The sequence below is a fragment of the Pelecanus crispus genome, chromosome 11 (genome assembly GCF_030463565.1).
Source record: "Pelecanus crispus isolate bPelCri1 chromosome 11, bPelCri1.pri, whole genome shotgun sequence".
NCBI lineage: Eukaryota > Metazoa > Chordata > Aves > Pelecaniformes > Pelecanidae > Pelecanus > Pelecanus crispus.
This window is the reverse complement of record NC_134653.1, coordinates 34,597,938-34,611,998: the sequence shown is the minus strand read 5'-3', so window position 1 is coordinate 34,611,998 and position 14,061 is coordinate 34,597,938. Positions and strand designations below refer to the sequence as shown.

Genomic DNA, 14,061 nt, shown 5'->3' with positions numbered 1-14,061 from the left:
CCCAGTTAAATTGGGTTTGCTCCACCACTAAGCAGAACCAGCGCAGCTCTGGTGATGTTTCCAGTCTGTGATGACCGTGGGAATATAGCGGGTAGTAAAAAGGCAATTTTCATTAGCAATTTGAAATTCTTCCCATTTTCATTTCAATTAAACCTGCGGCCCTGTTACATAGTTGGCTATATATCTATAATAATATTGCCGTGATAGCTGTAATCAATAGACAGTTGCAGATTGAAAATATACAAGCATATTAGGACACACGCATGGATGCACACACAATTACGCACTACATGTATATACGTGAGTAATCTATATGCACACATATATATACACAACTATAATGGAAACAAGATTATGAGGCATTCCGAGTTAATAGAAGCCACATACTTGATTACAGGCAGAAGCAGTACTTTTCATTTTATATGGAACACATTTCTACCCCAGATATTTCTTCCTGTAAATATTTTGCAAACATGATTTTTTAAAACCTGATCCCACTGAAATCAACAGTGATTTTGCCAGTGGCTTCAGTACCGCTGAGGTCCATTCTATCAAGCGTTACGGAGTAAACCCTAAAGAGTCCTCCCTAATGTGCTTTCCTTTAGTTAGACCCAAGCCCTTCTATAAACCCCCGCGGACTTCCACCTGAAGGACTGGGGTCCTACTCCTCAGACAAACCTGACTGATTTAATCGGCTGTTATGCTAAGAAGATATGACAGGTACAAGGGGTCTTCCACCACTTAGAGATAATCTGGAGCACAGTGATACTTTTGTTGTTGTGAGTTTAGCCCTTAACATGTTGCAAATGTTCACTGGGGTTGATAGGAAACCAGCACCATCATTGACACGGGTGGAGCCTGTAAAGCCGTGGTGTAAAACAGTAGCTCAAAGTCATGCTGGGCAGCAAAGACGGAAATCTTAACGTGGTTTCTGAATAATGGGAGCCAGGAACGGCTTAACAAAGCCTTACGGTGTGGGCCTGATGTTTACAAATACTTATGTACGCTTCTTATTTGCTTCAGTTCGAGGTGCTGTATTGTTCAGCAGTGGCAGGAAAAGCTGTCAAGGAAGTATAGTCTGATAAATTAAACTGTACACTGAAGATATCCACGTACTTACAGACAAAAAGAAGATGGCTTTTCTGGGGACATGCTTCACAACAGATCCAATTCACAATTTGCAGCTCTGGGAAAAGACTGAAGTGCCTAAGAACAGAGTGCCATTTACATGCTCTTAGGTGTCACGCCTGGCCTCCAGGTGCTCTTCCATAAGGGCACAGGTCTCCTGCAGGTCCTGTGTCCTACCTGGTAGTCCTGGATGGATGGCTTGGACTCTACGGCATCTTTAATGGTCTTACACACCTATGTGTGGGCACCTGGATCACCTCCTTCTTTCTTCTCCTTGAATTAACTTGTGCAAGTTAAGTTTCCAATCTGCCTTCGTTGTGCTTCAGCTCCCCATTTACAGCAGGGCTACTGTGCTTACTCCATTTGTTTAGAAGGGAAGTAGAAACTCTTTTACAGGCAATGAAAACATGGTGCCTACTATAACCCGCTCCTGGAATTTCAGGTGGAGCCCCAAGATTCTACTGAATATGAACCCAGTTTTGTATAGTGCTACAAGCCACACTGCTGATGAATAAACTGTTCAGTTTAAACTAAAATCTTACGTAGCCTGACTGCCTCAAGGGAACAGCACAGTACTGATCACAGTGTGGGGTGGCACGCACTCTATAGCTGGGGTGAAGCAATTGTAAATGCTTTATGGACTCCAAGGATTAAGTCCCAAGGACAATTTCTTGTTTTAAGTAACTGGGGTACTGCATGATACATGGATGATTTTTATGGCCACTGTGGAGGGTTGTGAACTTGTTTTATTTGTGTAGATTAATATGTCATGGATTATTAATGAGTTACTTTCTCCTGCTAATAGGCAGTATTCATCTTCTACAGGTTCCTCAAGGTCCTCAATTTTTGGCCGTAGAGTGCACATGAACACTTGACTCAAGTTTGTGGATGTCAAAACTCTATTTAAACCACAGTGGAAGTGAAGCAGGCAGCTTCTGCTAAATTATTTCAATTTAATTTAGTCTATTGTGAAATCAGCAAGAGAAAATTTCTACTTGCTCTTTCGTTATTTTGGCTGTACAGTTTTAATTTTCGATAAGCAAAATCTGTAACAAAGACACAATAGAGATTCTTATGAAACTGCTATGAGAAAGTAGTAATAGAATGCAGAAAATAGTCATTATTATTTCCTACCCTTGCCTCTAGATTATTTTGCCTTTTCAAATAGTTTATTGATTTCACTGACTTCATAGGGGGTCCACATAAGCAAAGCACACAGAGGGCAGGAGCAAGATTATTGCATTAATGATACTGTACAGACATCCAAAACTTGGTACAGTTAAAAAGATGAGAGAGTGACACAGGAAAATTGTATTATTGATTAGACACATGCGTAACAGACTGGGGGGCCTTATAATATACAGGAAGTAAACCCAGCATAGATGTAGAAGGAGGCAAAGTAAATATATAAAATATGTATAATTGCAGATGCAATTATTTCCTCCTTACTCAAGCAAAAATATGTTTTACCTTCAGGGGTTGCTTTGCAAGACCATGCTGGCTAGAGGTTCATGGCTAGAGAAGCATCCTTGAAATAGGTTGTTACGACGATTGTATAAGTCAGTGATATGAGGGACAAAGGCATCAAATCTATTTGTTTAAAGCAGTATTTTATTTGTTAGTATAATCTAGAGCAACCACAGTGACCATTATCTTTATCTGAGCATCTCACAGCAACTTAAAACACTGGAAGAGGCTGGAAAAAAGATTTGTGTGCTTGAAAGCTTGTCTGTTTTTTCTAACTCTATTGGATTGCCTAATAAAAGACATTAACTCTAGCCACAAACCTTGCTTCACCTGTATTTTTACTCTTCAGGACTAGAACAACATTGCCAGTACTGAGTAGGGGAGACTGGCATTCAGGTTCAAGCAGGGAATTTCCCTTGATAAAGAATCAGCAGTACAGAATGACCCTGTAAGCCAAAACTTACATTGTAACACAGGAAATACTAACTACTGTGCCCATTTTAAAGATGAGTAAACTGCTGTGGACCTGAGTGTTGCCAAAGATCCCAAAGAGGCAGAAACTAACTCCAGACATGTGGCTCTTGGCCCATCAGACAATTCCTATTTTTGCGTATCAGAGTCTCCCGGTGCTTAATGAGTAGCCCATAATTTGAATGAGGTAAGAGCAGTGAGAAGGAATTACTGAGTCTCAAATGACTTATTTATTACCACACCAAGCTCGCTCCTGAAGCTTCCAGGCGTTCTTAAAACATATGCCGCAGGATACCCTGTGCCAGCTGGCAGCTCCACTGTTGGTCGCTGCTTTTCAATGCTTGCAATTGACATTTTGTCCCAGCTCCAGAAGCTAAAGCATAGTCCTCTCTGCTGGCTCAGTCAAAGCTGCAAGCCATATAAAAACTTCTTGGTATTGGCACACAGGCACGTAGTAGCCTCTACAAAATGATTCCTAAGTACATCCAGGTCTTAGACTGATCGCTTTGGTTTCTGCTGCTGACATAATATATGCAGCAGGAGGCCTTCTACCTTCTGTTAGCTCTCCAAAATGAGAACTCAAGAACACAAAGAGGTTATAGCAAGCCTTTTGGATTTCACTCAATTGTGCACTGTTTCAGAACACAAAAGGAAGAGAATTCACCTTTAAATCACACAAGGTGATTTTGTCCACATGCTCTTTCCCCAGCTACATCCTGGTAAAATCTGGTTTAGGCAAATGAAAATAAAAGTGTTATGCCAGGGTAAAAAATTTCCACATTAAAGAAGAAAAAAAAAGAAAAAAACGAACAAAAAAAGAGATAAAGCAGTTCTCCTTGGAATGGCATATTGAGAGTAAAACTATAATGAACCTGAAGGTTTGAACTGTCAGAAGTAGTTTGGGGGTGGAAGGTATAGACAAATGCTGCAGAACCATACTATACGTAAGCACATTATGTGGCGCGGTAACACACTGGTGTGTTTTTCAATACTGAATTTACAGGCTAATGTTTCCCTCTATCATTTTCTCAAACTCCCCAGTGAACTTGAATTGTTTTTTTTACACTTATTTAGTTTGATCAAAGTATTCATTTCACAACCTCCAAAACATGCATAGCTCTGGTCCTATAGGGCCTTGGAGAGCCGAGTACAACAGTCACTAATCCTGACGGTGACAATCAGCATTCAATATTCAACTACTGTAATTAATAAAACTGCGCTCTTGCTATTTTTCACTAATAAAGGATTTCCAAAAGCAAATTGCAGCAATAAATTACATCATTACAGCCCATATTATTGTTCTGTGAGGTAACAAATCTTGCAGAAAGACAATCAGCTTTGCTAGAGGAAAACAAAAAAAAAACAGAGGACAAGTCAGACGACTAGGACTTGATTAAAATTAATGTCAGCGTTACTTTTGCTTCCATTTGCTTGCTGAAATTCCCTCTCTCACCAGCGTGCTGGCATGCTGACGCTCATGCTATGGTGCTGGTGCTTTAAATATTAGGCATGATTTGTTTCTGAGGGGAGAAACAATCTTAATAGTTTCACTGTCTGTGGCGATTTACATTGCCAGGCCCTGCAGTTTTAACTATGGTCTAAAACACACACCACAGCAATGGGGCCACTGCCACAGCGCAGAAGTTCAGGTCTGTTAATTCATTTAGCATATGTGCATCAATCTGGAGAGCTCAGGCATTGCAAACAGACCTTTGCATACAGCCCCTCTAGCTTAGCAAAGCAGGTTTTGTTAGCAGCCCAAGCTTTGGTGCGGTCTTGGTACCCTTTTGATACTGGGATTATGAATAGATCAAATCCCATCGCCACTGCTGCTCCCCATGTCTTTATAGCAGCTGCTGCACAGACAGACAAAGAGAAAGAGCCAGAAGCACGGTGCCAGCTTTCTCCCCAGGCCTGCACTGACCCCTGTCCCAGGTTTTAGTGGTTTATCTCCCTTAAGCAGAACTATTGAGTTTGAAGTATAGATTCCTAATGAATTCCATGACAAACATCCTCGGTGCTGAGAGTCTGGCTGGATAATGAACTGTAAACTGAAAGCAGGGTAAGGCAAACATGCATCTAATAGCAAACCGAAGGTGAAAAGTTGCTGGGTTTTTTAATGCTTGGGGTAGCTCATTATAACACTGAGGCTTGTAAAAGTCCTGGTGATTTTCCTTTCCCCATGCTTACTCATTATCTTCCATTACAGTAAAGCATCTCCTTGTTGTCTAGATAGTCTCACCGTCCAAGCTGGAGCACCTCAGGACCTCATTAATTAGAGTCCAGCCTAAACAATTCATAATTCTGCTAGACGAGTATTTCACCTGATTGTGAAGAATGAGGTATTCCCCAGAAACATTAAAACTCTCTTTACAGATCCAAATCATCATTAGAAGTTGCCAATTAAGAGAAAATATTCACGTTTTTTGCTATGGGTCACAGCTAACCCACTTAACGCTCAAGCTGGCTGAGCAACTGCTGTGTTTGCAAACGTACCTGGCCTGCCCTGGCAGCCCCTGTTCAGCCTGGCATCTCTTTTAAGGGACAGCATCAGAAGGTGGAGACCATTTACTCTCTAGGGTAAACCACAAATGTTTGATGCCTGGAATAAGTTTGGGCAGTGCCTCGACTTGTATTCATCGCTTAAGTCAAGACAACTGATTGTTTGCTAAAGCTAATGAGAGAGTACTAGTTTAGATGAAAAATAGTGTATTAACTGCCACAAGAGAGCGCATAATCTAGCAATCGAGACTGCTGAGTTCAATTCCCCTTCCAGCTCTGCCAGCACCTCATGAACAAACTCATCCAATGTTCTTCTATCTTCCTTTCCATTTCTTTCAAACCCTTTGCAGCTGAAGTGCAGTACTGCAGGAGATTTGGAATCTGGCATAGCATTTGCCTCTCATCATTGGCCATGGGTGACCTCTGGTCAAGGGCTGAATTGGTTAACGCACGCTACAGTCTTAAAAAGTAGCTTCTCCGCCTTTAAATTCCAGTTCTGTTTCAGCTGCAAACTTGTGCACAATACCAGCCTCTGGAATTGGTCTCCTGCTCCTGCTGAGAAGTGCTTCTCTGCTCTCCTCCATCTGATCTGGCCATGAAGGCAGCAGTGGAGGGCACATAGGGTGAATACAGTCCTTAGCAGCTACAGCATCAAAATACACAGCCCTGGAATGTCCACCTCAAGCACTATCATCTGGGTCCAGAGCTCACTTTCTGCTGGCTCATTATTACGTCTCTGCATGGTCTCTGCTCACATGTGTGTAGCAGCTGTGAAATTGCCCTTGTGGTTATGTTAAACAATCAGAATTTTAATCAGCTGTCACTTAAAATATAAACTGTTATTTAAGATGTCTTCTTCTGATGGAGCAGCATCACAAACCTGAGCCAATACTTAAAGCAGTCCCAAAATCCTGCCCAATAAATCACAAGAACAAAAGAATCTCCAGCCTTCACGTTACGCAAATGACCCAATACCAAAATCATCTGCAGCAGAATGTAGACTTGACTCAGGCTAACTTGCACTGCTGAGAATCAGCGTAGAAGCAGCTGGCTATCTCCAGGCAGCCCTGCGCTGTGCCATGCCGTCAGAAGAGCGAGCCCATGACGGTACTCTTCTAACATGCACAAGTGATCGGCGTCAAGCAAGGACTGGCTGGGGGATCTCGAACCTCTGTGCCGGCTATGTTAGGACAAAAGTGTGATCCTATGTCCCGGAGCCAGCTGTGCTGTCCCTCCCTTCCCATTCATGCAGCTCAGTTTCATCCAACCTTGAACAACAGCTTGACTTTCATCAGCTTGGCTTGTGGAGTGAGAATTTTCTAGAGGATTCTGATTTGTCTGTCATTTGCCTGTGCAGCATTTAGGGCTGTGAGACACTCCTCTTTGAGGGAAGCATTTAGGTATTACCACAACACCAAGCATCCGATAATTGAGTCGCTGGCTGTCTCACTGCACATTCTCATTCTTCTGCAATTTTTCATTTGGTTCGCAGGATTTCTCTCCTGTCGAGGCTGAGAGGCATATATACTAAGCCTCGTATTAATATATATCTACTACAGGTAGGAAAATTAGCAAAGAAACCTAAAAGTTCTTTATATGGCAGAGACCTTTAAAAATCTGGAAGCTAGCTGACCCCGTCTCCCCTCAGAATTTTAAAGATCTCAAAGTAATCCATTCAATAGCATTGTCAGATATGAGGGATGCTGGAAGAGGAAATTATACATACTGTTTTGCTGCATAGAAAATGACATACAACTCGATCCAATGGAAAAATTAATTCCAGCCAGCTGAGATAGCCTTATTGATCCATTCTCATTTCCTGCAAAAGGTAGGACTGAATGTGATTGTAGTAAAGAAAAGGAAAACAGAAGCTAGAGGCAAAAGTGCAGGGTTTGTAGAAATGATGACTGGGACTTAAAAAGGCACTGTTAAATTGAGCCATTTTGAATTCTTTATGTTGTCTGCATCTTCTGACCGACTTAAGATCAATGAACAACAGTTCATCCTTTTTTTGCTTTTGTTTCCTGATGGGCAGACAACAGAAAAGCCAATTCTTAACAGATAAGATTAATCGATATGCATTGCTAGTCACAGCTCAACGCTCTATGTGACATGGCCAATTTATAAGCAGGTACGCAGGCTCCTGAGTTCATCTGGTATAATACAGAGCAATGACACAAAATTTAGTGAAATTATATCCACCATAAATCTAAAGGAAGGAATGCTATCCTCATTTAAACAATTGTAACCTGCCATGATGGAAATTGTAGGCCTATAGGTGATCTCGGTTACTGCTTCTCCCTTAACATCAGAAGATTGTAACTGTGGTCTTTCACGCAGAGCACTCAGTCCTGTAACTAAACTCTAAAAACTCTTGACTTCATGGTATTATTTAGGGCTTCACAGTTGATTTAAGTTGTCCCAGTCAGTATTACTAATAGTAATAGGATAGTTTTACATCAAAAAATTTCCTTTAACTCACAGTGTTTATTTGATGTGATTCGTAATTAAATTTTTGGAGACAATACCTGTCAGCTGAAAAGTTTGATATGTAGATTATCTGTTGGTTTTTTTTTTTTTTTTGTGATAAGTAAATCAGGAAATGGATGTGTTTATATAACCTCAGATTTTATCTTCTGGAAAGCTCCTCAGTGCCTGTTGCTCCCCACTTCATTCAAGACTCCAAGATTAACAGGAGTGAGAATTCTGCGTTTCTGTGACCTTGAAACAACAGAGCTTTACAGCGTGAAGTCACTGACTGTGCAGGGATGAAAACTCCATTTATTTAGGTCCGTATTTTAAAACAGTATTACAGGGACTTCATTACAGTGAAATACCTTAAAAAATCTTTACCTTAGGGAATGGCATACATAAACGTGTATATAAAACAGCCATTGCTTTGGGAGCTAAATTTTCAATCATCTGTGTTTTAGTGGAAAGCAAGTTAACAAGCATACATAAAAATGTCAAAAAGTATTTTTGGCTGAGACACAGCACTGCATCTTAGATGTCCGTTCACTTACTTCTGCAGCAGAACTGTCAATAGATTGAGTTCTGAATGTAAAGGAAGGTACACACAAACCAAGCGCTTCCTAAGGAAACAACTTACCACTGAGCAAAAAGTATGTGTGGAACCATACTGCCTAATGAGAAGCCAAGGAGAATCTCAGCTACACATTATTGCTGGGTTTGTCAGGGTACTCTATATAAAACATCTGAAGTTGGATTAACCAGCAGTTCACAGGATGCTATTACGCAAGGAAAAGATACAGTTCACATCAGTAGAAAGGCAGGACATGTAGAGGCAGATTATACCTTTTATTAGACCCACTGATACAGCTGGGGAGAGAAGACAAACTTCTGGGCATGTGAGGTGTGAAACAGCAGCAACAACCTTTAAGAAATGCCTGAGAGCTGTTCCAGCTTCGATTTGCTTGTACACAGTTATCAATGGATTATAGAGCCTCATGAATGAAGCCTGAAAAGACCCACTGAAAATTTAGTGTTATTTTAAAGAGGAAATATGCATGGATGAGCAAGTTGCATGGCTTCCCATGGTGAAAAATATTTTTTGGAGTAAATTCAGAATAGAATACTCAGAGTTGAAACTCTCAGAATAGACACCTGACATTGGGTTTATGCTTCAGCACTTTAAATACCTGAATTTCATGCAAGTCACAGTAAGAGATAAACTAATTCAGAGGGAGTTTATCCTGCTGTTGAAGGACTACTAGTTCAGTTCCATATACAAATACATATCCAGATGGTCTTGCATAAATATTAAACCATTGATTCCCCATCTTCCTCCTGTGGAGGAGTTCTCCTTTAATATTCATGTGCCTTGCTGGCATCAAACAATGAACTTATACACAGGTCTTCTACCTTGTTTTATCCCACAGCAAAATTTAATAGTATTAAAGATATGTATTATCCATTTAAAGCACGAAAAGAAACCTCTTGCTACATTTCCTAAAACATGGTCTTGTGCTGAACACAAACGTATAGACTTCTTCAGTGGGATTTGTGTGTGTGCACATGCTATGAATGTGAACAATTTTGGGTTTGTTTTTTAATCTAGTCAAGTGGCAAAATCAATGTAGTTGGCTACATTTGCTTATGACAGGATAGAAATTTGAGGAAAATGTGGAAAGTAACTTAAGCAACCGTGTACACCTTAATTGGCAAGTTCTGAGGTTACTTGTGATTAATTGTGGAGGTTTTCAAAAGCAGCTTAGCAGATAAGTAATTAAGCTCCTACAAAAGCACTTTCCTAATTGATCCTGCAACAAGTAACATGAAATAAAAAATGCCAGAATACGGCACAACTCAGGCAGTAGATTTTCTCTACTGGAAGATTAAATCTTTGGGGTAGATTTTTCCTGTCAGCAGACAGTGGAATATATTTTCTGGTTTGCCTTAAGAAATCTTTTTCTTTTCTTATTTAACTCTCCTACTTGATGAATTTTACAGTCCCCAGTTTCTGTAGTTGTAGTATTTCGCAGCTGTTGTGATTTAAGTGAGTCAAGAGAGCTGAAGGAGGGATTGTATGCCTGAAAGAGCATCTATCTTTCTCCATCTGTATCAGATGGTCTAATAAATGACATTACCTTTACAATTTACAAATGTTGCCTCAGTTAATTATTGCTATTCAATGATGGAAATATAACATATAAATTTAATCTCATACTTTGAGTGAGACGTACAGAATTTCATACAGCCTGCATGAAAGATATATTGAGTGGATGGTTGCACCAAGTGCCATACTCAAGAGTTTGGTAGTGAGAGTCTGACTAGGATCTATTTTTGGTGCATCTCTCCCCATAGTACTGAACTAAAATTCTGGTATGTGAGAGTTAGAAAGCAACAGAACCAGTTACAATCACATTTTTCTAACTTTTCTGTCTCGTTTTTCTTCACTAAATACCTTGAAGGGTGAAATGTCCTCCAAAATTACTCAGATTGATTATCTTCTGAGCTCAGGAAAAAATATACTTACCTCAAATTTACATCTCATTTTTTCTGGGAAAAAGTTACTACACTTATTCTTAGCCCAGTAGTTTTGATATCCCTTGCTCCTTTTACTTCACTGTAGTGTTCACTGTAGCAGCATCACTGCATTGTTGTTTCTTACTTGTATACGCTATTTAGTTCAGTAGTTAGGCACACAGAATACGGATTCTACTAAAACCCTCTCTTTTGACCATATGATGAATTTCCATTGATTCTTCAGCAGCTGTATCCTACCACTTGCTCCACTGATCCGAGTCCAATAAGGCTCTTTTAAAATTCCAGGTTCAGTTCTTACTGACAATGTCAATTGTTTAATCTCTTTCATTCCAAAATACTGTAGCAACAATTGCACTAACCTTTTGAAGACCTACTTGTTTTTCGCCTTCCTACTTTTTTTAAATGTAATCAGGCATAGGGCAATAAAAGATACATGATCTTTCTTGCTTCATAACTTTGGAACAGCTCACATGAGACATGCTTTACTCTGTGAGTCAGAGACAACCTTTATGTTATGCTCAAACCAAGCACAAGTTTGCTGCTTTCATCCTCGAAAGACTGATGAGGATGCCCATCAGACCAGTGTCAGAGACTCAGTCAGATCCTACATCCTAATCCAGTATGTTATCTTTGGGCAGCTCCTTCTTTCCCTTTTTTTGGCCACCTTTACAAATTCTAAATGACAGATTTTACTTTTGATGTTAGCAGTTTTGCTGTAAGAACGCTCCATGCTTAAATCAGCAAAATCCGTGCTGGGCAGACTTAATTCTCTTCACAGTAGCTAGCATGGGGCTATGTTTTGGATTTGTGCTGGGAACAGTGCTGATAACACAGGGGTGTTTTTGTTGTTGCTGAGCAGTGCTGACACAGAGTCAAGGATTTTTCTGCTCCTCACCCCACCCCAGCAGCGAGCAGGCCGGGGGGCACAAGGAGCTGGGAGGGGACACAGCCAGGACAGCTGAGCCCAGCTGACCCAAGGGATATTCCACACCGCACGGCGTCACGCTCAGCACATAGAGCTGGGGGAAGGAGGAGGAAGGGAGGGACGTTGGGAGCGATGGCGTTTGTCTGCCCAAGTCACCGTTACGTGGGATGGAGCCCTGCTTTCCTGGGATGGCTGAGCACCTGCCTGCCCACGGAAAGCGGTGAATGAATCCCTTGTTTTGCTTTGCTTGTGTGTGTGCAGCTTTTGCTTTCCCTACTAAACTGTCTTTATCTCAACCCACGGGTTTTCTCACTTTTCCTCTTCCAATTCTCTCCCCCATCCCACCGGGGGGTGGGGAGTGAGCGAGCGGCTGGGTGAGACTTAGTTGCCGGCTGGGGTTAAACCACAACAACTTTAACCTCCGGTGGATTACAGAAGACACTTGCTGATAAACACTGAGATCCAATTTCTGTACACAATAATGCGCTGTTGCTTTACAGTGTGTAGCCAAGATAAAGAGCATTGCCCGACTTCTCAGCAGATACAGTATCACCCCCTCTCTTTTCAGTGTGACTCTTGTTTCTGAACCGGAGAACTGCCAGGTAATCAGCTCAGCTAGAGATTAATGCCTAAATGAAGAAAGCACCCTGGCTGGATATGCAGCATCAGCTAACAGAAAACTCTGAAAATTCCCTTTATCTACTAATATCCTGCTAGCAAAGCCAATTTTGCATTGGTGTCCCATCCGACTGGGTTCTGTTAACACAGTGTATTTTGGCTCCAGCCAAGTGTTATCACAAGGTACAGAAATGAGATAAACAAACACAAGAAAGCTTTGCAAACAGAAAGGTTTAATGATTTCATTGTTTGAACCCTTTGCACAACCCAGAGTGCCTAACGGTACATCTGTTGGGAATAAAGGATCTCACCTTATATGATCTACAGAACGCTGAATTTGTTCATTTAGACCTCCAGTTCTTAAAGGAACCCTGGTAGGTAGATGAATTTTAATCTAGAATAGACACAAGTCTGCAAGAGAATCTTGAACCTTCTATGCAAGTGCAAAGGCATTAGACCCTGATATGAGGTATTAAAAAAAAAGTCTTGATTCCCTCAGATATGGAATACAGAGAAGAAGCTGATGAATTCTTTCCAGAAATGAACAGGAAGATGTTAAGTCTGCCAGCAGACAGATGTCTATCATTTGGTACTGGAAGGCATCTATCTCAAAATAAAATCTGACCACAAAAGCCTTCCTTACGCACGTTCTCAAGTCTTTAGAGGACAGATGCTCAAATATGTACTCCCTGTTCAACTTCACAGGTAATGAGCACAATTATTTCCCTCTCAGATCTGGAATGTAGCACAGGCTTTCTGCTGACTTAACAGACTTTGGATCAGGAAATTGCTGGGCATGACCTCATTTGGTATGAGCAGCAGTTTTACTCTTCAAAGGAGAAGAATATATTGAAGACTAGGACTTCCAGGAAATAACATTCATCTAATTATCTGCTGCAAACCACTGAACTCCGTTCAAAGAAAAGACTGCCAGAATTTCACCACCAAGATTATGCACAGGAGAGGCAAAATTCACAAGTGTGACAGACATGTCTAACTCTTCTTCCAAATCCTGAGCTCTAACATCGACTAATGGTAGCATGTGCACTTTCTCTATTAATTGCCACTTGGTCCTGTTCTAGGTAGCTGGCAGCTTTGTGCTTCTCCCTCTCCTGAGATTTGGCCAGACTTCCAAAATAAATGCTCAGTGCCTACTGCACCTGTGAGCATGGAAAAAGTAGTCAGCATGTACCTAAATCCCACAGAAAATAAAAAGCCTACCTAAAACAAGGGCACCTGAGATGCGGGAGACTCCAGTGAAATTTCTTGTTTGCTTGACTTGGAGCAGGAATTTAATCCCAGGTTGTTAACTTTACAGGAGGGGGTCTTAACTGCTAAGTCTCGGTGCTCCCACTGCCCCAGCCTTGCTTTGCAGAAGTAATTGCATCTTCACTGGGCCAGAGGAAGAGAAGGAGACACTGCTTCCACAAATCACATTTGTGAGCCTTGTAAAGACAGGCAACGGCTATGATTTCACGGGGAGGCAGGTAGCCCAAAACTGGTGCTACAACACTGAGCAGAGCAGGTAGATTTTAATCCAAGGCATTTTTCCACATAAAAGTCTATACTTCATTTTTCTTAAACATATTATTGAGGCTATTCTTATTTCCTGTTTCTTCCTTGAAACCACAGGTTCTTACACTATTAGGGAACCAGCCAGCGGAATTAGTATCAGCCTCAGCCTACTAACGACCAAACAACTTGGGCTTTAGCAGAAGGTGCTCGAGGCCTTCTAAAGTTGCTCTACAGCTTACAAGTTCAAGCCATGTAATGGTAATTAGAAATGGGAAGGTAAATCTACTTGGCTTTGTGTTACCAGCTGGTAGCCTGGAGGGAACCATGCATGACAGAAATTCAGGATTTAAAGTCTGAGAGAGATTTTTAAAGTGGCAGCATCCTTTTCCTCTGTGGTAAGTTTATAAGAACTTGTGTGACGTGTACAG

The 14,061-nt window shown here is 41.1% G+C and overlaps 1 protein-coding gene across 2 annotated transcripts in view; it reads right to left on the bottom strand.

Moving 5' to 3' along the window:
• LOC104036388 (transmembrane protein 132C-like) overlaps positions 1–14,061 on the bottom strand; it is a 225,807-nt gene that overhangs the window by 42,974 nt on the left and 168,772 nt on the right. The window lies entirely within an intron of this gene.